At 46.1% G+C, this 23,200-nt stretch overlaps 1 protein-coding gene across 2 annotated transcripts in view; it reads right to left on the reverse strand.

Annotated features, from left to right (window-relative positions):
- The window catches only part of LOC126529736 (uncharacterized), a 396,708-nt gene that overhangs the window by 32,343 nt on the left and 341,165 nt on the right, over positions 1–23,200 (reverse strand). The window contains exon 1 of one of the 2 annotated variants that reach the window (XM_055069945.1): positions 10,648–10,759. The exons of the other annotated variant lie outside the window; for it this stretch is intronic. The gene's annotated coding sequence lies outside the window, so the exon portion shown is untranslated. Of the gene's footprint in view, positions 1–10,647; positions 10,760–23,200 lie in introns of those variants that run through there. 2 annotated transcript variants of the gene reach the window in all.

Raw genomic sequence — 23,200 nt, forward strand, 5'->3', positions numbered from 1 at the left:
CTGCGTGGTTTAAAGTGGGAAGTATGCAAGTGCTATCTAGATGATGTAGTGATTTTCGGGATCACGTTTAGTCAGCACAACGTACGTCTCGATCTTGTGCTAGGCTGCTTGGGAAAAGCGGGTTTGGTGCTCAACTCGAAGAAATGTCATTTTGGAGAGCGCCAAATACTGGTTCTGGGCCATCTAGTGGATAAGGACGGTATACGACCAGATACAGTGATGACTGCTGCCGTGGAAGCCTTCAAGCAACCTCGCCATGTGAAAGAGCTATGCAGTGTTCTGAGCCTTTGCTTGTACTTCCGCCGGTTTATTCGTGGATTTGCCAACATTGCGTATCCGCTGACTAGCCTCCTCCAGAAGGGCATTGCCTTTCAATGGACTTCTGAATGTGAGGCTAGTTTTCGTGAGCTGAAGTGTCTTCTCACCTCCCACCCCATTCTCCGACACTTCGACCATGCGGCTCCCACAGAAGTTCATACGGACGCTAGCGGTATTGGCATCGGCACTGTCCGTATTAAACGCGTCAACGCCAAAGAACACGTCATCACCTATGCGAGTCGCTCTTTAAATAAGTCTGAGCGAAACTACACCGTCACACAGCAAGAATGTCTTGCAGTTATTTTCGCGATACAGCGCTTCCGGTCATACCGGAAGCGCTTCCGGCCGACACGTGATATATGACCCTGGTGACTTAGTGTGGTTCTGGAAACCAACCAGAAAACGTGTATTATGCGAAAAACTGCTGGGCCACTAGGTTGGAGCCTACGTGATTAATGATCGTATCAGCGAATTAACCTACCGCATAGCACTCCTCACGTCAAATGGCCGATGGTCAGCAAAGACAGAAATTTCGCATGTCACCCGTTTAAAGTCCTTTATTTCTCGACAGCCTGTTTGACTCTACCGGCAGGCTTCGTCTGCGCGGAGGGAAATGTGACACGTGCGTAGTGGGTTTACGCCTCAACAGGATAGGGGGGCATCCAAGGGAAGGTGAACGAGGGGGACGAAGTGCGGCTGGCTAGCTGAATCTCGTCGATAGGCGCTCAGCTGATCAAGGCCGTCGCGTCTAACTCTGCCTATCTTGTCAATATACGCCATTCGTGGGTGTTTACTCACAAGTATATATATATATATATATATATATATATATATATATATATATATATATATATATGTGTGTGTGTGTGTGTGTGTGTGTGTGTGTGTGTGTGTGTGTGTGTGTGTGTGTGTGTGTGTGTGTGTGTGTGTGTGTGTGCGTGTGTCGAACTGCACAATAGGACCGTAGGTGCAATAGTGGCGAAAGAAGTAGAGAAAGACTAAAGGCAGTGTTCGGGCTACCCTGTTTGTCTCCCTCCGCAAACTCCTGGTCGCGTCACGTCATAAAGACCTGGCAGCCACTTCATCATGGCCTCACATCATGCAAGTACTTAACACCACGGCGTGAACCCAGAGTACACAGCTTCACCACCGACCACCATCATGACCGCATCGCCGCAAGCCTTGGACATACTCAAGTACACCGGATAAGCGGACGGTGGGCCCGTGGAAGACTGGTTTCGCCTCCTCGAGCGCCACGCGTCTGCTGCATCATGGTTGGAACAGGATATGGTCGCCAACTTCAGTGACTACGTCACCGGTGAAGCATGTCGGTTCTACTTCACGTACATCTTTGAAATCAATGACTCGTGGGAGGAAATCAAAGAAGAGATGATCAGTCGATTTCAAGTATACGTTCCAGATCCGCCTATAATCCACCAGCTGGGGACATATCAACTGGGTCGCTGCAGTCATCCACAGTTTTCATGTAGTTATCGTCATCAGAGCGAACCAAAACCACGTATTACTAGACTGTCGACAACTATCTCTTGTAGTGATCCCCCCAAAAAGACGGAACAAAATCGCATGCCTACTATTATTTCACCAGGCAAAATGAATAAAGTAAATCGTCCGTTCTCTGAGCGATATCCAAGTTGCTTTTCTTCAAGGCCAAACCTTCCATCAAGTTTCACTACCGTGCAGGTATCAGCAATATGTGCGTCTTCATCCCATTACCGTACTTTTGCCATCGCTAATGAATGAGATGCGTTCACTGCGTCTTGTAAGTGCGACCCACTTCCTGGTTTCAAGTCAAGTGACTGTTCTATGAAGCTGATGCCGGCGTGTGTCTTCGCAGAATCGTTTCGCTCCCAAATGAAACCTCAACTTCTATAGAGGCAGACGTATCCCTAGAAGCCCGTGGTGCTGTCACATATACTGCGTCGTCGTCCAATAATCGACCACCTGGAATTTCGGGCTGCATGGATGCAATAAACAGAACAAGTCAAATTAAGCCATCTTATTTTCCACCCCGACACCACAATCAAACCACTAACTCCGCAAGTTCACTTCGGGACATAGAGCGTTTACCTCGATCAACAGCGGATGAACAGCTGACACATGGCTTTCTAGCTGCTTTGCATATTTCAAGCGCTTTCGCGCACACCAGACGCCAAAAACTGCTGACATTGCAATCGAGGGCACCGGATATCACACATTGCCAACTAACAGAAGTGTTCCTCTCAGCACGACGGCACAAGGATAGCAGCCTTACATGTGGTTTCTGAAGAACCTCGCACATGGACCTCACCATCAGACAAGCCACAGCAGGAAGCATTGTCCGAGCAAATCCGAGAACATGTTCGGCTAATGCAAGGACGAGTCCGACCCAGACGATCGCGATGTCGAAAAGGAGCGCCATCGAAACGAAAAATGCAATACAAAGGAATACATGTACACACAAGTCGACTGAACCGAAGAAGAACTCGGCAATTATGTCGTTTTCCTACAAACGACCGTCGTCAAGAACTTTTTCAACGCCACAGATCAAGACTTTGCCTGATACGACAAATGCCACAAGTGCGCAAACAACGACGAATAGGACAGCTGCAATTTTCTGGCATACTAAAGCAACACAAATGGCACATGAAAAACTTAGTGCAACGTGCACTCGTTCCAGACAACGCACATGTCCAGCCACCAGTAGCGAGCCAACTTCATGCAACCGTAGGTCTCCAGTGATAGCAATCAACCGAAGTCCACGCATTCTTCATTCCACATGCACTAGCTTTAAGTAAAACCATAGTTCTTTCTCCTGCAAGGCACTTCGATCTTACTCAGTTGTATCAAGAGCTCAACAGGTACTTCGATCAGTGTTCACGTGCTTCGGCGCATTTAGATGTCGTCCGGAGCGCAACAACCAGCCTCGGCCACCTGAGCTCTGCTGAACGTCACCGGACTGCCAGACGGACATCGTTCATATGTGAGGACATTGTGACGGTATCATCCCCCCTTGTACCTACGATTATCTCGGTGGCAGGCGGAAGCGTGTGATGGACCGCACAATAGGACCGTACGGTGGAATAGTGGAGAAAGAAGTAGACGAAGAATAAAGGCAGTGTTCGGGCGACCATTTTTGTCTCCGTCCGCAACCTCCTGCTTGCGTCACATATATGTATGTAACAGACCTGTCCGACTAGGAACAATGTGCATAGCTCATGCTGCGATCAGGTACTTCTTTCTATACGTATATAGCAGTCTAGATGGCGTTTTTCTTTTTTTTTCTTTCCAAAAAGCAAAACAAGAACAGGACGAGACGACCGGCATATTTTTTTTAATTCGTGCTTAGAAAACATCACAAAGAGCTGCATACAGATGAAGCGGCAGTCGTTATGTGCATGGAGACAATAACTGTCGGGTTTTGTGGCTGCATGACAATAGATGTCTTCTGCCTACAATAGTGCGGACCCTGGATAGATGGAGAAGAGTAGGACAACTTTATTTGGGGACACAGCACGATCGCTGTTCTCTGCCCTCCTCGTTGAAGTTAGCTGCCAAACATTATTTGAGAAAATTGACTAAGTCGTTTACTTCTCGCAATAGCTGAGCCCAGTAGGAAGGCATTACGCGTCAATGTAGAGAAGAATGATTGTACAGACTGTATAAAGTGCTGTTTCACAGAGCTGACACATAACTGTTTCGCAGCCAGCGCCTCAAGTATGCGGACAATCAAGTTCGAATATGCGAGAAAAAGGAACAGATTCTAAGCCTTAAATTATGTTGCGCTAACCCAACGCCATGTTCGCCTCTAAACGAAGCGAAGCTTATGTGCAGTGATCAGGTGTTTATTTTGCTCAAGGTCACGCACGGTCACTATTAAGGCCTCACACAACCTCTACTGAAGGTGCAAATGTGTGATCTGGACTGAAACACAAACACCATGAGTTGAATGCCGATGTGTTAATTTATTTAGTGCAGTGAGATGCCTTCGAATGTGTAAGTGGCGCCTTTGTTACAGTTAATTAAAGTAAAATATTTAAACGAGAAGTATATAATATGAACGGGGTTTCCAGAGGGGCAACTTTAGATGAGGAATGTTTGAAAAGATAGGCGCGCGACCACGCCCGAATAAGTACGCACAACTATTGCACATGTTTGCACTGGTGCCTGCTCTTCATCCTCCCTCCCCCCCACCCCAAACCCTATTGCATAGCAATGTCTCACTTTGTCACGACCCCCCCCCCCCCTGCGTCCGGACATAATCTGGAAACAATTTCCTCCCCCCTTCAATTCCGCAACGCCGGCGTTTGTTGTACATCTTTTTTGTAGGACTATTTCTGAACCCTGCTCGTCAACTCTAAGAGGCGAGAGAGCTGAGAATGGCATCAAACTACAGACCCTACGACAAGGCCGTGTCCTTCTTGGCATATCCTTCCCCCCTCCCCCTAACGCACTGAAAAAGCTTCTCTCGTCGCTGTAATCCATGCGTGCCTAAACATTTATAAACGCTTTGCTCCTATTCGGAGCTCGGTTTAGCGGAGGCAAGGAACACACCGTTTGACAGGTTGAGAACGGACAGTGGACCGGATTTACTCAAAAATAGTATTGCCGAGCAGCTATGGTGGCGCTCCACTCAGGCAGCCACCTAGATCCCAAGAAAGATCAGGGGTCAATGACCCCTAAGGTGAGCAAGGCGAAGTAAACTGGATTTCTGCGAACCGGGTACAAGGTAGTGACGGATGGTCACTACACTCCTACCGTACTCTGGAACGCTGCTGTCCTTTTTAAAGTATTTAGCTCTTCTGCTGAACTGACAGCGATTTCTTGTGGATGTCTAACTAGTATTTCTCGGCTGATCCAGTAGATAGTTCAGTCTAACACATCTAAAAAAAAGGCATGCTATGTCACCTCCGAGCAGACGGAGGAACGACATATCATATGGTTCCCGGCTCACACGTCCCCCGATACCCCCGTACCCAACCTCAACGAGGAGGTCCACCACGTTGCGCGAGGTCTCGAATTCCGCGCCCGCGTTGAAGGCTCCTCTGTTGGGGTTGGGAATCCAACGGAGGCATGGACAGAGACGTACAGAATGACCAGTTACTTTGACATTACAAAATTTTATCATAACTTCAGGCGTGTTTATCCACCCCCTAACCCCAAATTCGACCGCGCCCAATCGGCAGACTGGAGGCAGTTACAAACCAAGACCTTCCCCAACCACGTCCATCTCAGGAGGGTATATCCGGGAATCTATTCAGACGACAACTGCAAACTATACGGCAGGGATCACGCATCTCTTAGTCACATTCTCTGGGAATGTGAGGTTATATGCAGAGAAAATGCAATTTCCCCAGGTGAAGCTGCGACACGATGGACGGCCGCGTTGCTCAGCTGGCCGCACACGATACATAGGGTTCCGAACAGGTCCTTGAAGAAGTGGTTTCCGACGTACCAGTTGGCTATCGTGTACGGGTAGGGCACGGTGGTAAGGATAGCGCGACCCATAGCACGTAGTGTAACACAGTGCCACACATCACCACCTCCCGAAAGCTTGCTAAAGGCATTCTTGTATAGCGAAAAGCGTCGGTACTTCGTATATAATTTTTTTTTAGAGTGGGCTTCCCCTCAGACCTTCCTCTTTAGTCCTGTTAAGTGAGATAAACTCTACGACTGGAAACGCGGAATAGTCCGCAAAAAAATCGCTTTAAAAATTTCATTCTCACAATATCATAGCCACAATGCAGAAGTCGAAAATATTCGCCCCCTATATCTTTCCGAGATTCATTACACGTTGCTATGGTCTTTTATCACATGCGCCTAGCAATAAGTATTGCCGTTTTAAATCTGTGCATAAACGTTTGTTCTAAATAGGTTACGTTTAAAGCAATGTATTTAATAATTTGCCGCGTAGACTGCGCTGACGTTAGTGCTTGTTGACCAGACAGGAACTAAAAATGTAGCTGTGCTGAGCTGAAAGTGAAGAAGACGTCCTGATAAGTATTTATATTGAGGATAAATCATCCCCACTGGCGTTAACGTCGCGTTTGAGCAGGACATAAACGTGTTAAGATGCGCCCCTAATTTACATGGCGAATACGCGAAAGTTAGACAAATAAATAACTTACCAAAACAGTAACAGACAGACCAGACGCAATTCGATATGAGTTTAAAGTTGCAGTAGTGCAGCAACTAAAGCTGACGTACGAGGGCTGACGATGTAGGCTGCCCCCTCCCCCCCTAATTAATTTTGTGAAGTTTTCGTGCGTTTGCTATAAGTAACCGCTGCGTCTGTCTTTTGTTTTTCCTTGTTTTTTTCTTGCTACGGTGGCTTTGTGCGAGACCTCAGTTTCCTTTTCAGTATTGGTCCTACACTTTTCTACAGAATTCCACCCGCCTGCACGAGCACTGCTTATTCGTGTCGAATAATTTAGATTGTCAGGTAGCCGAGGCTTTTTTCTAATTTTTTATGATCACTTTTCCAACTACCAAGCCGCTCAGCTCAGAGCAGGCTGCCGATACGTCTCGTCAGCTGCAAAACTCTAAAGCTGGCAAATAAGCAACATTTTCCCACGGCTTGAAATGAAACAAAAAACGAAGACATGGAATCCGTCGGGCACATGCGCCTCTGCCCGCCGCCCTATCCTGTTTCAGACTGCACCTCTAGTTGACAAAAATTCATAGATTTCGTGAGAGAGGCGCTAGAGGAGGCAGGGAGGGGTGTCTATCCACTATCTTGTTCGAAGCGTTAAAGCAATCAGAGGGGTTGGAAGTGAATATTCCGGCTGTGTGCAGAAGATATTATGCCCATGTATGCTTATCCCGAATGCCCCGCCATTTAGAATGTTCCGAGACCTCCTTATGCAGTTCACCGATGCCTTATTGCGTAAGCAGTGGCGCCAGCTGTGAAGTTGGCTGGTTTAGTCGCCATGCAGTTTTGGGTGAATGCATGTGTAGTATGCCAGAAAAACACTCAGACGCATGTGTTCATAGTTTTTCGGGCTGGCATGGTCTGCTTTCTACAACGTGGTGTCTTCCACCTTAGTGAAGGGGTTTAACTCAACATTGCTGGGGTTTCTGCCCACTGTTGGGGAGACGGATACAGTACCCAGTGCATTGCGTGCGCGAGTGTTTGAACCTACATTGGCCTAGGAAATTACTTTATAAACGCATATATCACGAATGGGCCGTTATCACAAATTTCGCCCAGTGTAGTTGGCCTATGGTGTGGGCTTAGCACCAAGGAATAGTTCAAGTTGCATGTGTTAATAAGACGATCGGCGCCATTTCCTGATAATTTAGATGAGTCTCCAAGCTGTTATTCGCAGACAGCTTTCTGCAACAAGTTGATTAATTAGAGGCAGCTGTTGCTTACAAATAAATTTGTTTTCATTAGCAATAACAGCCCACCGCACAACTGGCAAGTCAAGAAAAACCGACTCCGCCACGCACCCGTCCACTTTGTGGAATTCGGGTCCTCACAAGGAGCGGCACCATTAGTTTTATGCAGTACGATTGATATATTGCAGCTTACATAGCAGTCGGACAGCTCAAAATAAGGACAAGGCGTATGCCACATATGCCGCGTGGCAAATGACTCGAGTAAAAGAAGGCAAATCCTACGCGCTATGGTAATCGGTGTAGGCGAAGCTTTAACGAGACGACAAGCAAAAACGGCGCACGAGGATAAGAAACGCTAACCACGTGAGCGATAACAAGCGCTCGCCAGGCTCACCAACGGGCATTAGTCAAGGTGGCGCACAGAGAGGAAATGTCACTTGTATTAAGGGGCAATATTCTCGAGCAATCACTTCCAGCCACACATCATCTTCGACATATTTCGCGAGTCTCTACGTCGAACGTGTCGAAGTACACGAAGGAAAGCGGTTGTGAAACAGCACCAGAAACGCTGTAAACCAGCTGAAATCGCATGCTTGGTTTGTCGCGAGAGAGAGCACGACGCTGCGGTCACTGTGCGAGATGCAGCGGCAAGCGCACGCGCCGCTACCCCTTCGCTTGCGTGCGAGTATGCGGCCATCGGACCCATCGCGCACAATACGGGCCTTGGCCTGAGGCGAAAGTACGTTGCCGGTTGTCGAACCTCTCGCGCGAAGGGAGGAGGGCGGCGAAACCTCGATGCCCCGTGGGTTGCACCGTCGCATTGATGATAATAAAATATTGGCCTCCCGTTCGAAACGGGGCGGCAACAAACAGTCACTCAGCTTGCTTGAGCAAATCAGTTATATATATTTATCAGTCTAGCATTATCGCTGTGTCTCCCCGTTAACTTCTGTCCTCCTGAAAGCCTGTATATCTCTTTTGTAAATTACGTACGCCTGAAACGGATCCGGTCCGATCAATTTCTTCCCGGCATTTCACTTTTCACTTGTATTTTAAAAGTCACCTGTTTAGCTCCACTGCTACCGGTTAATGCTTCCTTCCAATCCCAGCGCTTCTGGAAGGTGAACGTTTTCTGCGGGTCTCGCTGAGAGAGTCCCTTTGCATGATATTAGGATGTGTCGAGCTGTCTCCGAATTTTCGCTGCTTCAGAGGCACGCCGCCTCCTGTTGAGAATATGTATGGACATGTATGACTAACAGAAATCCAACCTGTCTGGTACCACCTCTTGATATGTTGCCCGTCGTCGCCGCTCTTTGAAGTGCAGAACTTCTTGAAGTTTTTCTGTGGTGCATGGTTTGCACATCGTGATAGAAAGATCCTTTTTATACCATCATTCGGTCATGTTTTAACTACTTATCGCACGTTTCTCGTTTATTGCATTACATATGATGTGATAACTACCATGTACGAAAGAAAAATTGTGTCTTGATTGTTAGAGCAACAGGCTTCACCGCGGGAGGATCGATGTTTCCAATGCCATCGTCGGGCGTGCTTCTTTCGACAGACGGACGGACAGACAGACAGACAGACAGACAGACAGACAGACAGACAGACAGACAGACAGACAGACAGACAGACAGACAGACAGACAGACAGACAGACAGACAGACAGACAGACAGACAGACAGACATACAGACAGACAGACAGACAGACAGACAGACCGGCCCAGGTGAAAGCATGCGATGGTAGTCAAACAAAGCTTCGCTTGAAAAACTGATCAAGCGCCATTCTGCTTCAGTTAGAGTTGTAATGCCTTTCCGACACCGGTAAGTTTGCAGTAAGCGGAAGAATCCTTACTAAAATAGCTCAGTCTCAGTGAACAAGGAGACTGGGCTTTGATATTCCAATTTTACAAGCGATATGCTCCGGCGAGTTTCTCAGTGGGTCATACCTATTTGCCAGAACCTCGATTGACAACAGGCGAGGTGCTAATAAAAAACACGGAAAACTAAAACAGATATACTCTCGCTGATTTCACAAAGACATAAGTGTCTGCCAAACGAACATGCTCAGCAAACCTCATGAAAGGTCCACGGCTTTACTCTAAAGGATTTTAATTGTTCAAATGCATCAAATAGTTGTTGCATGTTGCCTTACACATTCCGCAGAATGATGGCAGAGCCTGGTAGTGGAAGGACTTTCACTTTTGTGTCAAGGTACACATAGTACGAGAGTGGACTTCAGAAACAACAACAAATTTGCAAAGGACAAAGAAAACTGCAAACAGTCATGGCGAAATTTTAGCGCACCATGCTGTTCGGACAGGGAACTGAATATTAATCCTTTGGGAAATAGCTTTCATTTCTATGAAGCTTGCAAACTGATTAAATTATATCCTAGGGATGACGGGAGTTGTGTTAGAGATTGCACACCAAGTAAATGTCCACATTCGTGGTTTCAGCATTGAAAATAATTTGAGGGCTCACAGGTTAGAGTCGTCCCACATAAGTACTTGCGTATAGCCGACTGGAGCAGGCAATCCCTGAGTTAGATCAAGTTACAAGTAATTCCGTTAGTCTGCTATAGCTATAAAATATTTTACCGAGAACAGAAAATCTTACCGTCCTATTACAAAATGATTCGCTATTAGGTTCTTATTCACTCGTTACAACGGAACACCCCATTACAAGAACCTAACTGAAAACAGGCACGCCCTCTTCTCAAGAAAAGTTTGAATTTTCACTGCCCGTTCGCCAAGTCCGGAATCGTGAGCCAAGCTCCAAACGCGATTCACATGTTGGTCCACGATATTCACGAAAGCTAAGTCGTCAATACACGAATGAAAGTGGTCGCTCCCGGTCATTGTTGTTCCCCTGCGTATTCAGTGCACGCACGTAAGCGTAGGAAGAGTATAAGGCACTAAATTTTCCACAAACCTACAAAAGCCAATGCGAAAATCCGAGGAAGTATGCCAGGAACTGAAAACTCACAGAATGTTGCTGCAGTATTCGGTGCCGAATCTCGAACAAATGTAACGACGAAACGCAAGTTCTGCCACGCTTCCCGACATATCCCACTCAACACAATATATTTTGCAGCCTAGGGTCGGAGACACGCCGCAGAATTGAACAACGCCGCACTACATCACTTCTGAAAGCAAACTTTGCTTTCTGTTGAATTTTCACTACGTAAAAGTTCTTCCAAGAAAATTATCTCTTCTATCGTGTCTAGACGTCAAGTCACCAAGGTACGCGGTGTCTGTCGACGCTCTCTTTTTTTACATGATCGATTGTTTATAAGACCGTGCTGGTTTTGCGCTTGTTTTCTTTTGAAACGGCAGTGGATGTCACAGACGTTTGGCCTTACGGAGCAAAAGGGCAAGCATGACATATTTCAAGACACAGCTGCGTTTATTTCCGGAGCAGTTACACTAAGTCTAGCTCGACGTTCGCAGCACGAGAGTGCACGAAATCGAGGTTGCAGACGGTAGTTTGGCCTTTTGCCGAAACTACCGTCTGCGAGAAGTGTCTCTTTGAATAGCTTAGAGTCGCGGCGAATGCAGAAGCCATGTGAATCTGAAATTAGCTTGTTTTTTCAATGCTCTCGTGCGTACAACCATCTTGTGTGCGACAGCCAAAGCGTGCAGATTGTTAGTGCCTGGTGTAAGAAAGAAGCATTATTTTTGCTATAAAGCAGTCTAGCTTCTTTCTCGGAACCAAGCTTTCGCAAGCTCTTCACGTCTCAATCGGTGCATCTCGCCTGCAACTGAGCTACTGAAAATGAATGCGAACACTGACCGGTTTAACGCTGTGATTAAATTCCGTGCGCTGAAGCAGCGTCGCCGACAACTGAAGCAAAAAAGAAGTGCCGGAAACAAATGTAAAACTGGGACTTATAGATAATCATCAGCAGGTGCCGGAAATGAGGATAGAAGACCGAAACGAACTCTCAGATCTGTTTATTTTTACTTTTTGCCGAAAGCATGCAAATATACCCCACAGATTTGAGGAATACTCTAGCTACATAGTAACTTCGGTCTCTAGACGTAATTCAGCGACGAAGAAGCCAGGACCTTCCTACCACTGCTAAAAGAAGATTTCAGGTGCGCCACAGTGATTATGTGCCATATACTACTTCCAGTGACAATATAATGTGCTGGTTCATGTCACATCCCTGTGGAAACCAGGTAGAAACGATCTTAAGTCGGAGTCACGATACAATAATTTTACATTCTGCTTAAAGAATCTAATAAGGACATGAATATGGGCTTATTTGTAACAAACAGTGCCAATATTTACAGACGTTGAAGACATGACTGTGTTATAGTGTTAATGGATACATGTAAACATACGCGTTGTTGAGTACTTAGGCAATCTCGACGAAGAAACGAGGGCTGAGCGTATCTTTTTTTGGCAATTCAACGTGCCCGATAAGGATTTCTGCATTGAGAAAAACCAAACCTAGCAACAGGTCAAGCTGTGTGAATATATAGTAGGATCAACGAAATTCGCCTCGGACCAAGTGATGCAAGTTTGCCGCCGATTGTATTGATACTTCATTCGAGCCCCAGATCTCACTTCTCGCTACCTGGCTAACCTGTTGCCGCGCATTGTTGAGTAGCTTTCCGCTCAAGACATCGGCGACCGCAGTCGTTCATTTGGATGAAAGGTTCGACACGTGCAGTCTTAAACAAGATTGGACCCTCCGGGTGGTATCTTGCCAAACAACAATAATCGTCATCTGTCTTGGCCGCATTTCCTTTCTTTAGCGCTGTGAGCTCGGACCTTCAAAGTCATTACCGGCATGCGCGTTATCAGTGTGACTGAGCATTCTCGACAAGAATGTAGTGAGCGCAGTGTTTTCAAGGAAGAAAATGCAAGCAACACAGATGGCGGTTATCGTTGTGTGGCAAGTATACACTCCAATGGGTGTACGAGTGTAGAGCAGAAAAATCACACACATCTTGTATGTTATGCCTGCGCCATGCTGTAGAGCATGCCACATCAAGTACCCCGATCCAGTTATGTTGAATTTAACTAAAGGAAGTCAGACATCACGTCAATGACTTGAAGGAAGACACTGTCAGACGACCAGACTTGCTACTTTCGTGAGGCGCCATGGTTTTCTATTCTTGGTTTGATCATCGAAAAAATGATGTTTCCCTGTGGCAGCTGCTGTGAGGTTACTCCACATTTATTTTGATGCGGCGTTTATGCGGCACTGGCGCTGTCTACTCACACAGAATACGATGTCAATGCCCACGACATGTGAAAGCATAGTAGGGACTCTCCACTCAATAGTCCCTAGCTTCGAGCTGCTGCCGCGTAAAATTATGTTCAGACAGCAAAACCAGTTTACATTAGAAATTTTTCTTGCACTCTTTATTGCTTTGAATCGCAACTATGAATTAGCCGCCTTTATACACCGCTATGAAACAGGAACGGCGTTTTTTCAAAACATTGCAGTGGGTGTGTTTTTGGCATATAGTGCAACACCTTAGCAAGTTTGGTGTTTACTTTGCTTACGTAATGCCATACTATCAGTAAATGCATCTCTGATTCTGTAGTTACTGTTGTTATTATTGTTGTCTGGTTCCAAAGTAATACATGTATAGAGCGGCGACCTTTAGAGCGAAAGTACGATTGAACACATGTTTTGCGTGCTTCTGTTTGTAGTGTGTCATGATACGTTGATAATGTGGCGGGAAATGGTGAAGGAGTATGGGAGGGTACGACGCGAAGTAGAGCGATATTGGGCAGACAAGGCAGAGCTAGGCAGATGATTAAAGATAGCTCTTAGGCGACCCATGTGGCCGCCTTAGAAACCAATATAGCCCGACGTGTAGTCTTAGCTGCTTAAAAAAAATGCTCCCAGTTGAGTAAGGATATATTATTTCGAGAGGGACTATGCACACCGCACCCAATGCGACCACCAGTGCGCAATGTGTATCTATTTCTGCAATTATAAATATTATCTATTTTAAAATTTGAGAAGGTGTCATTTACCGCAAGTTATCGTGGTCAAAATACGCTAATGCGCTACGTACAGAGCATTATAGTTTCATGCACGTTGTTTTTGTCCTCACTAGACTGAGATGAGGGCAGCCCCTAAACGAAGTCTTCTTCAACTATACCATGCGCTGATTGTGGAATATACACCTCAGTGTGCCTGTGATTTAGAGTTCGTGCTCAATTTGCCTCCCTGTTTAGAGAACGTGCAGGTTAAAGTGCTGCTAATATGTCTTGGCCTACCACGTTGTACATCGATCCGGAGCATGATAGAAAAGTCACGGACCTACCTTATCGGCGTGTACAGGTCTTGTGGGCCTGTTCACGTTCAGCTTCGATTACCGATTCGACGTACACACCATCTCTTTACATCATTTCTACTAACGCACCAAGACTGTGGCAACTCAAAAAGCTTTCACATTTCATCATCCTTCAGGCTTCGAGGTACAGATATCACACCCCCGTGGGCACAGCCTAGACCGTTAGTATAGCTTCATATATTCGGCTCTTCTATTATGCTATGATTCCCCTCCATTGGCCTCAAGCAGCTTACCTTGTCTCTTTCGTGTCAGCTTTACGGCTGCTTCATGCACTGATGAACCTGTCCCTTCAAGCATCTTAGCAGCGGCTTGTGTGATTCTACGAATAGCTGTCTCGTCAGTGGGATCACAAGGCGACTGCAATCCCTGCAGAATTAGATTCCACACAAGTAAGTATTCCTTTTGTTTTACTTGTTCCATGCGAGAAAGAAAGAGAAAAAGGTTTTTAAAATGTTCTTCCTGGGGTCAAGGGGGCAGGTACCGGGAGCCTAACTCCGCCGGAGCTCCCCTTCTTCAGGCCCGGTAAGACTTTAAGTCTTGGCGGCGGCGTCGGACAACCAGACTGCGCAGAGTTGGTTCTCCGGGCATGCTCTGAGCAGCAGTGCCTCCCACTGCCCGGCCATGGTGATTGTAGATGTAGGGTTGGTGCTGGATTGAATGGTGTGTGTCGCTGCGGGACATGTCCAGATATAAAAAATAATGTACAGCGCGAAGGACAAGGACTACGTGGGACGACATACACAGCGCTGTCTTCCAACAATATTTCATAGCGTTCCCACATCGTGTGTATATATGAATTACCAAATAACCCAAGCAACCACCCTAATGCCCAGATAATGTGGTTGAAGTGGGCGCGACTTCCCCGCACGCTTTGCATTGTGGTGTGTAAGCATCTGAGTAAATATGCATGTACAGTGAGGGTGTGGGGAATTTGTGTGTCTGTAATGATCACCACGTTGTCGACGGGTACTTATTCAGTGACTTGTCAGAAGGTGGTTACTCCATTCTGGCCTTACGATAATGCATGAGGATTTCACCATAGTGACACGTGCATTTGTTTTTCTTTTTCGGTGACCACTTTTCACCGTCGAACAAATATCGCTCAGCGCGGGAAGCGCCCGCATGTATCGGAAGTTTCTCGAATGTTAATGATGGTTCTGTCTGATGTCTGTTGTCACGAAGGTTGTGTGATCTGATTGCATGTGCGATGCGACATATGTAGAACTTTCTGGAGTGCACGCAGGCACCAGTGCACCAGCGAAACAGGACATTCAATCACGTCGCCCATTAACTTGAGAATCGCGACACAGTCCTCCCCATTGGTGGACGGGACACCCTTAATCTCGACATTATTCGTTCGAGAATACTGTTCGAGATACGCGACTTTTCAAGCCCATTATTGCGTGCTATCAGGGTTTTGTTCGCTTCAAGCAGCTCGCCCTGTTTCGTCATCAATTCATCGCAGATGCCGCTCAGGTGCTCGACGCTCGCACTGGGGGTAATATTCTGGTTCAAGCACTCGCCGGACAGTTGATCCTTGATTTTCGACGCTAGGTCACTTACCAAGGTCTCGATCTTTGCATTGAAGAATCATTCAAGCATGTCAATTTTTTTCACTGCCCTGGTGAGCCAAACAAGGCATCTGCTTATGTCTGGGGAAAATTAGGGCATTGCATGGCCAATGTGTAGGCAGTGTTCCAAATGGGTGAGTTAAGTGCGCATTTTCCAGTAGAATACGCATGCGAGTAGTCCATAGCGTTATTATTCGCTTTTATGAGCAGTGCAGAACTTAGACGGCGGCGCTGGCGTAATTACAACTGATGTCAACTTTTTGCGAACATAATGGGAAGAATACGCCAAGTTTAGGTGCGATAGTAAATGCGTGTTGATCAAATACAGCCTTTAAAAAATCGTAAGCAAGTTTTCAAAAGTATCACGCTGCTGCTATTAGCTAGCTTTCACAATGTCTGAAGAGAGCTCTGCGTTTCAGATATTTCATGCTTTGAATGAATAGGCAACATTTTAAGCGCAATGTGTAGCGCACTTTTAATAAGAGCAGCATTCCGGGCAAGTTGGTAATCCATTACTCAAGTGATATTGCGCAACAAAAAACGACACGGACGTAAGAGAAGGCGCTTGGTGTGTCATCTTCTCTAACGTCCGTGTCGGTTTTTGCTGCGCAATATCATTTGAGCAGTTTTAATGTAGCTGTCTTATTTAGAGGCGTTACGAATAATTACTGCACCCTCATATTTTTATTTTTGTTGTTTCCACGTGTGATATCTTAGGTTCGCCTAGCGTCCTCACTGAACTAAAAAGGCGGCTTCCGTATGTTTGCCGACTGTAAGGACAAGATAATGGGTGATCTGGAGGTAAAGTTTGAAGTAGATGGGTAATTGGGGCTCTCGCAATAAATTACGCATGCAAGCACATAAGGATGTAATGAGCGCGTCTAACCAGCGGAGCCGAATTCAGCCCGCTGCCCTGGAAGAACATTGAAAGCCACCAAGACCAAAATTCGGAAAAATTGGTCGTGCGCTATGGAAACTCTCTTGGCGAACTTAAATATGGTTGCATCAAACACAACCTTTTCAAAAAATTCTTATTCAAGTGTTAGAGCGTGTGATATGGCCGCTGTCAGTTATGCTTTCCATTTTCCCGACATAGCTGGAGATTACAACAGGCTTATATTTTGTGAAAAGGGGAGGGGGGTCATGGCAATTGTGCAATGTACGACAAACTTTTTACATTGCTGGTCCAGTTAGAAGCGTTGCAAACAATTACCGAGCCGTCGATTTTCTTTCCCTATGTTCAGGCGTCATAACAAGTTCCAACTTTGTTTCAGCGATGCTTTCCGTGAATTAAACAAATTATTTTGTTTGCATTTGGTGAATATAACGGGCGCGTTATGCGCGACATGTGGATAAACTTCATAGAAAGGGGATTAATTATAGAATTTGCAGTAAATTACGCATGCAAGCGATCCAGAGCTCTAGGAATCTGTTTGGTGAACAACGAATTTATCCCGTTGCCCTGAGAGAACTTTGATCTAAGCCGGTATCAAACTGCGGAAATTGAGTGTAGGGGGAGGGCAGGGAGGAAGGCAGGACACCACAGTAAATTCAATGGCGAAGTAAGATGTATGTTGATGGACAACTGCCTCTTTACATATTCCCAAGAAGAAGTGCTCCAAAGCATTACATGCGGGCAAGTTTTCAAACGGAACCTGTGATGTATATACCGGCAGCGTGTTAAACTATGCGATATAATTACAAGCAACTGAAACTTTTATTGCCACTGTTCGAAAGAAACAGCTTCGCTCGAAATTGGGTTGTAAATCTCCAAGGTCCCACGCATCTCCTGCCTTTTTTCCTTGCGACTATTGCAATCAATATATGTTTATTGTACTTCAGTGCGTGTAACCATGGCAATACTATGACCTAAACGAGCGATACATTTACACTTTAAACTTAAACATTAATTACAATTTTTTATTTAATTATTAAAATTGTTCTGTTGCAAATGTGAATTTTTTATGTGCATTTTACTGCTGCTACTGCACGGGATCCGGGTCCTCTGTGGGGCGCTCGCTGCCATTTGTCCCTGCATTATCTGTAGGTCATAGCATCATGTGGTTCCCGGCCCACGTGAACGATATAACTAACCAACCAGGTTGCAACCTCAACGAGCGGGCCAACTGCCGGGCGCGTGAATTCATGAACCGAGCCCGAGCTAATGGTCGGGCTCTCCCACAGGATTGCCCCTTCAAAGATCCTCTTACCACCTATCACGAAATTACGTCGCATTACAAACACAGCAGGAGAAAATTCTCTCTCCCCAGCCCGAAACTGAACAGGGCTCAGGCCGCTGCTTTCAGGCTTGTACAGACGAGATCCCACCTCCATCCCCCGAGCGCTTAGTTGGATAGACCCCAACTTCCCGCAGTCGTGCTCCAAATGCGGTCACGCATGCCGCTCCTTCAACCACATGCTCTGGCTGTGCCCGTACAACGCGGGCTCCGACCTTCAATACAATCCCAAGTGGGTGCCTTGCTGAAGAGCTCGGAATTTACACACCAACTACAGGCCGTCCAGAGGGCACACGACATCGCAGATAGTCACCAGCTCCCGGTCCTGTCGTGGGCAGCATACCCACCAAGTTAATCGGGGAGGCCGATCAGGTTCCCCAGGACACTCCAATAAAGGTCTTGTCACGGTCACTGGGAAGACGCAGACGGGAAGCTATATACTGCGTGGATCACAGCCCGGAGGCTTCCACCTGTATTTTACGCAGACGTCATTCCCCATGTCTTCTGTCAGCATATATCAAGAAACCTCAGCCACAGCCGAGTGGGTAGGACAGCCGGCTCGGCTGCGGGAACTGAGTGTTTCGATCCCCACCGCAAGTCACAAAGCGGGTTATAAGAAAGGTACACGGAAGCTTCCGGCCAGGTGCCCGGCTTTCCATGAATGCGTTGCTTGGGAGAGGTCTGTCATTTTTTACTTGTTATTAGCGTCTAAGCATAAAACTGCATCCATATATATACTTCCAGCATCATGAGTGGTTCGCCTCATAGCCCTACACGAAGGTAACAATGAGCTATCATTCTTCCACGTCCTTACCCTGGTTTCACTTGTCAACAGGGAAAATTCAGACACAAACTTTGATTTAAATCCTAAAACGTTGCTTGCTTCAGCGATTTAGTGATTAAGTTTCGTGTGGCCTGCAGAAAAAAGAAGAAAGTAGGAATGCAGGAAAGAAAGGCCTTGCCAGAGTTCTGCGCAGCTTTTCGGGGAAAAGAGTTATAGCAGAAGATAATTCTTAAAAACCAAGTGAAGTAAATCGGTTCCCCAACGCCATTGTCTGACCAGTTGAAACAATATCAAGCACAGCCCTTCAAGTGCTTCCGCATCCATAGGATAAAAGAATCAATAACATAGCGTATTCCTATCGTATTTGGTAGCACTACCGAGATTTCCTAACTTTTCAGTGGGCTTTGAATGGGGCAAATTCAATGCAAATTTCATTGTTAGGAGGGTGCGCCAACAGTTTGTGGCCAAGTATAATCTAAGACACCAAAATCAGCGCCGCAATTGGTCCAACGCGATTTGGGCGTCACAGCTCCTCCAGCAAGTAGAGTCCATGGCGAGTAAGATCGCTGGAAATCCAATTACCGGTATTGTGTAGCAGTTCAACTGGCACAATCAACAACCAAGCATTCTGTTCAGGATCTCATTACGCGCCGCACCAAATTGATCGGTTTGCTAGCACCCACAGGGCATGCGCAACCAAAGAGTAGTTAGCTGTGACCTTATGCGGCCATGTCACCCTTTTGCGCCGCACTATTTCACAATATAATCCCGCTACCCTACTATCTATGGCGGGTGTGACTACCAAACAGCCACACAACGTTAAAGACTCGCTAAAGGCTACTATGTTGCAAACAGTGTCAAAGATCAACACGTACTTTCTGGACAACACTACACTTCGTGACCCGTGTGTCGTTAGCGAAACCGAATATAATAACTAATTGCGGCTATATCATTTCATTAGAAAATAGTACGAGAAAGAAGTTACAAGCGACAATTATCATCGGCAGCAGCAGCCTATATTATGTCCACAGCAGGACGAAGGCCTATCCCTGGGATTTCCAATTACCGCTGGCCTGCGCCATCCGATTCCAACTACCACCCGCGAATTTTCTAATTTCATCGCCTCACCTAGTCTTCTGCCATCCTCGACAGCGCTTTCCTTCTCTTCGCACCCATTTTGTAAACCTAATCGTCCACCAATTATCTAGCCTGCGTAGTACATGGCCTGCCCAGCTCCATTCTTTTCTCCTAATGTCAATTACACAAGCGACAATGCGCAAATTGAAATGAAGACATTGATTCGTGTAAATATCGGTGCTATCGTAGAGTCTTCATTATGTCCTCAAATGTGTCAGGTACCCAGTGTTCCTTAAACAACAATATTTCTTTATGAGAAGGAAGGTGGTTAACTGAGGGTACCGATTTTTTATTAATCATACCATGAGAAGCCAAGAAACAAAGGCACCAAGGAAAACTGAGGGGAGATTACTTGTACTTCCTAATTGAAATAAATAAATGATACATTAATGGCAATGAAAGTTATTTCATTTCTTTATATTCTTTTATTTCTTTATGTTGTTTCTTAAGAAACGACAATGAACAATCGACCACCACGGCCACAGAATTTTGAAAAAGTACCAGTATGGCTAATAGAACTTCTGGGGCATGTTAGTGGACCTAACTATTTAATCACGGTTTTGGGGGCGGTAGAAGGGACATACAAAAGAAAGAGGCCTTGTTTGCGTCTGTGTCGGCTTTTGCATGTGCCATCTAGCGCGCCAAAAAGGTATTGCTACCACTGTGATAGGACGCGACTTGGTAGCTATCCGCCAGCAGATATGACAACCACAATAAATATAGGTGCCCTCTCTTCGATCCAAATCGATAGGGAAAGCTTTTCGCAGGCGCACTGCCACCACTTCCTCACCTAATCCACCGAGTCCTTATGTAGGGTTTACTTGAAAGGTGGTCGAAATGTTTCACAGCGTTCCAGTTAGCAAATAGAACTACATATCGGTAAACTTTAGAGACCGTTTAGATAGCGTGACTGCGGCTGTTTATGTACGCGGAACCTCCACATTAACGTCAAAGAGTGAAGACAAGTAGGGCGACTACGTGAAAAAAGGCAAAGCGTCAACTGCTCTCCTCGAGCGTGTGAACGAGCGCAGCACATCATTAATTGGCAAAAAGCCACAGCGTTAGCGAAAGACATTCAGCGACATTCCTACCGAAAAAATGATTACTGATTTCAACGATGCTCGGCATTTGCATCGAGACAAAAGAAAACTTTCTTGGCCTTTTTATGGTACGTCAATTTCTGTTAGCCTTGAAACAATTCTTTCAGCATTCCGACTTGGTCAATAACGTCAACGTCAGGAGCATCATATCTGATCAGGAACACTTGATGCCGACTTTTTAAGATGTGAACTTCCATAAAGCTCTCACTATGGCAAGATATGATGCGATACCTTTTTGAGCAGAGCATAATGTGAATTTAGATGTGACACTGTACAAATGACGCATAAGGCTAATTATAAAATATGCTCATTTGCTTTTGTCTCCGCGAGTAATGAAAAATCATCGCACTGTATAATTAGCATTACAAATTTTTTCCCCGGATCAATAATACGTTCACCAACAAATTCAGCGCGCACAAATAATTTCGCACGATAACATTGCACTTCATTTTTATTTCTTTATTAGTTAAGTTAGCCAACGATGATCTAACCACAGTGCACGAGGTGCAGTTCAAATAACAGCCATATTAACGAGGAAGCCCTTGGAATCAAAATATGCCTTCATCATTTTGCCTCAACATTATACTTACAATATTCAGAATACATTTTACTTTAGCAACATCCGAGAATAAGACCGCAGCCATATGCTAAAAATGTTACTTCAACACAGATTTGAAACATCTGCCCTGTCTTTGTGCAGCGCGAATAACAATCCCAAGATGGCCATGACAAGACAGCAATATAAGAAGAATGAAAGTATTAAAGGGCTATGGTTTTCATAGCGGTTAAATATTCATGGCCATTCCTTCATATGCCCTTTAGATTAAAACGAATAGCATCTTTGGCTCTAATGATCATTCTTGAGGTCGTTAGTAGACGGTGATATGTCGGAGCTGGGCGACGGAAGGCAAGTAAACGCGCTCAAGGAAAGGGTACGTCATCTCGAGCAAACGAATTGGGAAGACGAGCGGAGAGGGCGTCGTGCGTAAGCTCTCGCGTGTTAGAGTGGCGGTGAGGGGCGGAAAGGAGGGGGGATCGCACTATTACTCACATGTTCGTTCATTTATCGCTGCAAGGCTGGGGTGGAGGGAACGTACTCTTGGGCAAACGAGTGGAGGGGAGGAAACAGAGACGGAGACAAGGCTGTCACTCGCTCGAACGAGCTCGCTTGCTAGATTTAACGCGATAGCGTTAAGGGCCCCGTGCCACAGAAAATCCGGCGTCGGGCGTCGTTTTCGCAAAAAAGATTTTCGGACCACCCATTCCCAGGCCTTCAATGTGTCGCAACGAAGCTAAGCTGACTGTTTGAGCATGTTGGTAGAACATGAATGCAGTTTTTTGCGCACAAGGCGAGGACGAAAGAGAGGCTCAGATACACGAGCATCGTATGTACTCGTGTGTCTCAGCTTCTCCTTCATCCTCGTCTTGTGCGAAAAAAGCCGAGTTCAGGCGCAAGAAAGCTACTCAAATAACTGAATTTATCTAGCTAAAACACGTATAAAAATGGTTAAGTACGACTTACACACAACCTACAGACATGACAGCGTCGGAATATAATTTGACTATATGATAAAATGTAATTCTGCTACGAGAAAACTCAAAGAAACGCCTTTTTCCAGCGTTTCTATCGTATGTAGAGGGGCCACGGCGTCAGCCATTTGCGCGCCGGCGTGAGTATCTTGGAGTCCACCGAGCGGCGCGCCTGGTTCCTTGCAATACCTCCAATTGGCGCTCACCTCCGCCGCATCGCGGCCCACGCAAGAGGCCGTGTTTCTACCAGAAAGCCCGCCTTCGTGCATAGCGTTCGCCGCCAGCGTTTCCCGGTAAACATTGGGGTTACATACGCTCCAGTTACCGGGAAGCCTGAGAAGCAGTCAGGGATCTCTGGATGCTATGGCGTTCCACTCTTAAAGGCGAAGCTTAAGCGTCATCCATCTTTATCAGACGTGTTCGATCTACACGGCTACTACGAAAGAACTCCGGGCAGGCGAGCAAAGACGCCGAGAGAATGGGTACCTGATCTCGGGCAACCCAGTTCTGACGATGGGCGACAGGGAGAGGGGGACGACAGTGCATTGTCACTCGCTCGCTTATTCGTTCGTTCATTCGACTCACTTCCTTACATTGACGATTATTGTCGATAGTTCTTGCGTGGTTATTTGTCAGGAACCTGCAACGACTTTGATTGCTTTGTGTGCACAAAACGTTCCTCATCTATGTCACGAAGTTAAATGTATACGTTTCAGCCTACGTTTTTAGGAATCAAGAAATACTTTTGATAGCTTTATAGTTGGCACATATATTACACAGGATATTGATACGTGTACATGTTTATCTTTATGGGGTGACCGCGTTTCACCGTCTAACAAATATTGTCGCTCAGCGC

This window comes from Dermacentor andersoni, chromosome 9, assembly GCF_023375885.2.
Source record: "Dermacentor andersoni chromosome 9, qqDerAnde1_hic_scaffold, whole genome shotgun sequence".
NCBI lineage: Eukaryota > Metazoa > Arthropoda > Arachnida > Ixodida > Ixodidae > Dermacentor > Dermacentor andersoni.